Source organism: Mustela lutreola, chromosome 7, assembly GCF_030435805.1.
Source record: "Mustela lutreola isolate mMusLut2 chromosome 7, mMusLut2.pri, whole genome shotgun sequence".
Classification (NCBI taxonomy): Eukaryota; Metazoa; Chordata; class Mammalia; order Carnivora; family Mustelidae; genus Mustela; species Mustela lutreola.
The window spans coordinates 149301603-149307938 of record NC_081296.1 but is presented as its reverse complement, the minus strand read 5'-3'; positions in this window follow the sequence as shown (position 1 = coordinate 149307938).

The following is a 6336-nucleotide window of genomic DNA, read 5'->3' as shown; positions in this document are numbered from 1 at the left end:
GATGAGTCCGCTCGCTCGCTTGTCAGAGATGTGTACGGGCCGGTTCTCTCCTTCTGTTCGTTCTCTCTCTCTCTCTCTCTCTCTCTCTCACCCATCCAGCCCCCGCCTCCCACCCTTCCTCTCCCCCGCTTCCCCCATTAAGATCCCACTTACCTATTGCTTCATTCTTCTCGAATTATTTCTACCACTTATGAGGACTGGTAGTCATGTTCTCATAGCAATGACAGATGTCCAAACCACTTCCTCCTTGGAGAGTTTCTCTGCTTTTGAGAAAAGGCCTCTGGGTATTTGGAGGAGGCATCCGGGGAGCGACGGAGAGAAACTGGCTCCTTCACTTCTAATGGTGTTTTTGTGACGTTCCCACTGGGAGACACGGAGTTCTGTTTGAGCGGGGGAAAAGGCTTAAAACAATGCCGTGAATGCCGACGGAGACTTGACTTATAATTGAATGAGCAGTTCTGATTTTATAAAATACAGTCATTAGAAGCCCAGATCTGGTATCTCCTGCGTATGCTGAAACACAGCTAAAATATCACAGACCTACTGGACCCCTCTCAAACAAGTGAATGTCAGAAAGTTCTGTGGAAAACATTTACTGGGGAAAAACAATCTGAATATTGGGAAGTGCAGCTCCGTTCACTGTTCCGACAGAAGCAGCATCGTCCCTTTAGGGACAGACCTCACTGCATTTGCAAGGCCGCGTTAAGAGGGCATAGTGATTCCCACGTGGGAAAAGTGAGCAGAGCTGTGGACGTCTCTGGCTCAGGGACACCTATGTGTAGGTGTGGGACAGACGAAGGGGCCAGTGGTGTGCCCTGGGAGCCAGAGGACCAAAGTCCTAGAAATGGGGAATTGGGGCTGTGTAGAGGAGCAGAACACAGGAGAGGATGTCCCCAGTATTTCCTTGTGTGGGGTTTTTCAACCCCTAACTTCCGTGTTAGCCCTGGGCAAGGGGCAGAGAACAGGAGAAAGAAATTGTGTAAAATGTCCTACCATGTGGTGGGGCTAACCTTCCCGTAGAAATGCCCGATGCCCGGGCACAAAGTAGCGATGAGTGACTCAGTCTCGATCGTCTGTGGTCAGCACAGGAGAGGGCCGGGACGGTCTGGGGTGAGGGACTTGACCCCAGATAAGGGTCCGGGAGGGTAACCCTCCTTGGGGGGTGGTGACTACGTGCAAATAGGGTGTGTGCGTGGCTGCAGGGCGGGCAGCGGTGTTCCTGGCAGATGGCCCAGGCCGTGGGAACCCCAAGGCAGGGACAGGAGGCTGGGGTGGAGGGAGTGGCTGTGACCAGGGGAGGAGGGCAGGGCGTGGAGCCTGCCCGAGGGGTAGGCGCTCCGGGGCTGCAGCCGGGACCTTTGCCTGAGCTGTTTTGCTCACAGAGTCAGGAAGTGCCTTGGAATGGGATCACGTGGCCTAGAGGCCGGGGACCCTGTGGCCAGCAGCCGCGGGCTGGCACCTGACTCCTGGCCAGTGCTCGTCTGTGCTCTGCACGCTGGAGGTCTGCCTCCGGGAGGAGATGCGGCAGCCGATGGGGAGTCGGACGTCTCCTTCATCCCTGGCATCTGTTCCCGATGCGCCATCTGCCCTGTACAGCAAGCCCACGTCTTTCTTCTTGTTCTTCCTTCTCTACTTCTTGCTCGGACCGCGCGAGGAGGAGGTCACCGTGAGCTGGGCCTTGTGCGGAGGGAAGCAGGCTTGGGAAGTCCCTCCCTGGGCTCTCACATACCCTCTCCGGGGCGCTCCTTGTTTAGGATGCCTGTCCGTTTTTTTCCGGACCCAGCCATCCAGATGGCCAGGATGATGCAGGGAGTCTGTCCTTCCCAACAAATAGAGGAGGCTTGGCGGCGCTCCTTTCTGCGCAGGTGAACCCTGCTCCAGCCGGCTGAACATGCAGGGGAGATTTTACACAGACCCTGGGAATCGCCCTATGTTACCTAATATTAAAATAATAATAGTAATTATCCTGCAAGCAAACTGGACAAAGATGTTGATGAAACCTGTTTTCTTCTCAAAGCGTTATCAGTGACACACCATATGGTTTTTGCCAAATCATTTGGCTGCCGTAAGGTTTTCTATTCCCAATTGTAAAACTGAGCTAATAGAATTTGCCACCCCACCAGGAGATCACAAGCACTAATCGGAATATCTATAAATGCTTTTGAACTCCTTGAGAAAAACACTCCGCCAAATTACCAAGTGAAATTTATATAAATGTCGTCCTAACCCCAGATCTTCAGTTTGAAAGTGGGAATTTAGGGCTTACGTGGACACATTTATTATAGTCCTCTCAGAAATTACACAAGACTGGATGTCCTGAGTTTTAATTTTTTCTTTAAACGAGACCATGAAATGTTCTAGGCTGAGGCTCAGAAAAATTTTCAAACATAAGCCCCATTACAAAACCAAGTTTGCACGTAGGAGGCTTTCTGGGGTGCTGGGGTCCATCCTCTGAGCCAAAGGCAAGACCACCTGGTCTGTCATCCCGGAATCTTTGAGGTGTGCTGCGCTGTGTCATTGTAACGCTCAGACAGTCCTTCTTCCTTTGCGGGGTGGGGGCTGGCGGGGGAGAATCAAATCAAGGAGGACCTTCTACCCGCAGATCTGGAACCGTTTACCCTTTAGGAAGACCCATGCCTGTTTATTTGACTCCCCAATACAGCTTAATTATACTTAAGTCCATGTGTTTACTTTGCAGATCTCCAAAAAGAGTAGGAAAGATCTAGCAACCCGAAATTAGTTGAGGAACCAGCATGTCCCTTGCTTTAAGGAACACAGTAAACATTTCAAAAGAGCATGCCAGCTCATTATCCAACTCTCTCTCTCTCCAGTGACTTCAGAGGGAACAGCGGTGGTTAAGCAATGTTTGCCAAAAGCGAATCTGGGGACGGGTGTTGATTTTAAAAGAGAAGCACAGAAGAGCTCACCGCTCCCCTGCAGGTCCCCCCAGCGCGGCGGCGGTGGCGGCGTGGAGGCGAAGGCCGTCGGCAGACGTCACAAGGAGCTGCGGCCCCTCCTTGACCTCCCGGCCGCTGGGGGTCCCTGATGGTTGAATAAGCTGCCGTGGGATGGGTCGGGATCTTCCCCGAGAGATGAGACGCAGCTCCCCCCAAGTCTGGAGACGGACGAATGGATGCGCAGTCTTTATTTGCCCTCTGTAGGTTCTCAGCCCCGAACCTGGACCGTTGGCCCCGAGCTCAGGAACTCAGGTCCCGAAAGGAGTGAGTATGGCGTGATTTTCACCATGACGTCCCCCTGCCCCCAAATACACCCTCTTTAATATTCTGGCAGGAGGTAATGAACACATCCCGTGGCTGTTTGGAGGTTCTGCTTTGCTGAGCAAGAAATACGTCACCGGCACGCCAATGGCCAGCAGCAAAGAAAAGCGGTCTTGTACACGTCCGCTTACGGAGTGCAAAAAATGGGCATTAGCGTCCCCCACCCCCCCATAAAAGACCCTATGACCAAAAAATCGTGCGAAGGCTGTTCAAAGTCTGCCCCATTTCTTTCTTGGGCTCCTGATCTTGTTCTTTCTTGCTCCCTGGGGAGTGAAAGACCAGCCGTCTCTCTCCCTACCTCCTGGTGATATTTGAAAATCTTCATTTTGTTGTAGAGGTCACAGGTCAGCCCGTCCATGTGGATTCTTGTAATTGCCTGGGACGTGCTTTGTGTGGGCCGATTACATCTTTTCTTTGAGACCCAAAGGGAGCCATTCATTAGGACGGCGCTGGTGCCTAAAGCCGCCTGCACCGTTGAGGGCAGCTCGCCCGTGAAAGCCCCCGCCCGGCATCACTTTATTCCCAGAATCTTAATTACAAGGCAGGACCGGCATGGACGCATTCAGTAGCCTCCATCCACACCGGCCCGCGGCCCAGGGCCCCCCCTGCCCAGAAGGCTGTAGCACAGATAACTCTTGACATGGAAGCGAGGTTAGAAGCCCATCCCTGTGGCGTCACACCTTTGCAAGATGCTTCCCCTCTCACGGGCCTGTTATCCTTCCCTGCCAGACGTCAAAGGGAAGCGAGGTCTCACGTGTCCCCGGACCTGGGTCTGTCTCAGCTTCCCCACATTCTAGAGGACGAGGCCCTCGGTTTCCCCAGCGGGAGGGCCGGAGGGGGAGGACGGTAGCCAGTGGGTACCATGCACGTCTCACCACGGGGCCGTGACCTTGTGACAGAGCCCAGGCCACCTCTCTAGTGTCCTCTTGGACACAGACGGTCACCTTGGAGCAGACATTCTTTGTCTTTTCCTGTCACTTATGCCACCTTCTTCTAGTTGGAAGTGTTGCCAGCCCCTCCGCCTGTCCTGGGGGAGGCGGCTCCAGGGCTGCTCTCCTTTTTCCATACTGGCCCACAGAGAAAGTTCTGGCAGGGAGGCAGGCACGTTTACATGGGAGCTCATGAATCTTCCAGTAGCACAGGGGGCCAAGCCGAGACCCTGAGCTGAGCCCGCTGCTGCTCAGCGACGGGCAGGAGGGCAGGAGGCTGCCTCCCGCTGCCGGAGGGGATGATGCCGGTGGAGACAACGGAGGGACAAAGCCTGAACGTGCTGGACTTGGAGGGCGGCTCCAGGGAAACGCTGGCTGTCGTGTGGGGTGACCCAGAGGGGTCCTGCAGGGGAGCAGCCTGCTCAGGGAGCGTTAGCGTGAGGGACCCCACAGGGTGGGGTGTGCTTTGGGCAAATGCCCGTTAGAGGAGCCAGGGGCGTTACGGTGGTTCCTCTCCCCAGGCTATGGGCACAGTCCTGCCGGGCGCTCACCAAGGAGCGATTCAGTGTGCACTTTCCCCCCCTTTCCTCTGGGTCGCCAGGGAATTGAAGAGCGGCTAGTCCCAGACAGGACGCTGTGGCCAAGTGGGCACGGGGGCTGGCGTGGAGCGGCCCCCACTCCCTCCTGGAGTGCTCGGCCGGGCACCGCGTATCCTCCAGGGCTGGCCGGGGCCCCTTGGGGGTGGGGCAGGAGCAGAGCCCGCCAACCTGCTCACCCTGGGACACTGTGACAGTGGCACTGTGACACCCTCGGACACTGTGCTCAGTGCAGCAAAGGAGTCACCAGAGGCCAAATTCACAGCTGGCAAGAGCCAGCTCAGACGTGGCTTTCCGGAGGTGAACGGCCAACACGCCCAACTTCTGACCCCCACCCCCACCCCAGAGAGGACTCCAAGGTTAAGTTGCAATTCTGGAGAGACGGAGTCTCTGGGGATTCAGTTCGGGTTGGTAGGAAAGGCGCGGCATTGGGCACGGTGGGTCTCTAACACCGCCTCCCTCTCCCGTCCAGCCTTCTTTGCTCCCTTGGTGCTGCTGGTCTGCAAGACCCGCTTTCACGAGCTCGCGACCCCTCCCCCCAGCCTGGTCCCCAGGCACTCCCATCCTCACTGTCACACGCACGGTCCCCGAACACCCTGAGCCTCACACTTTAAAAATAACACGCCTCTGCAAAGAGCTGCATCTGGTCTGAATGCCAGTTGTGAGATCAGTGGGAATGGGGGATTATTTGGGTTTTTCAGTTCTTCTGCCCCTGTCCTGCCAATTGTGGGGTGCCGAGCCCCCTAACCCAAATGGATTTTCTTCACTGTCTATCCCCGCAAATCCGGCCGGAACAAGAAGTAAATGAAGTAATCCAGGAAGAATAAATAGAGTGAAGAAGTCTCCACCATGGGCAGCTGAACACCGACATCCTTACAAAGGCCTTCCTTCTAGACAGCATCTGGAGCCCAGCTCCATTAGGAATGCATCAAAGATAAATGTGCAGGGGGAGCTGCAGGGGAACAGCCCAATGAGCCCCTCGATTTATGGCATTTCAACATGTAGTTTGCTTTTAATGGCTTTCTGCAGTCACTGCTGCTCTAGGGGGCATGGGAAGGGGTGTGTGCACCTGCTGGGGGCAGGGCGGGGCCGGGGGAGGCGCCACCTTCCGGCCTGAGCACTGGTGTTGGGGGTCATGCCATTGATGCGTCCTGCTTGTCCCGAGCCCACACGAAGGCTAGAGGGGGAGGGCACACGAGAGGGGCTCCCACACCTCATGGGAAGCTCTGATGACCCTGCGGAGCAGGTGCTCCCTCCCCATCTCTCGGATGAAGGAGGCACGTCGCCGGCTGATGCTGTGATGGTTTGTGTCAAGACCAGGAAGTGGCCAAGGGGAGAACTAGATCTGTGTTCAGCATTTTTATCCGTTCAATTGTGTCCTCCCCAAATTCACGTGTTGAAGCCCGAACCCCCACTGCCTCCGCACGTGACTTTATTCAGAAACAGGGTCACGATGGGATTTAATGGGTCACGATGATGTCATACTGGAGCAGGGTAGGACCCTAACACAAGGTGACTGGGTCCTTAGGGTAG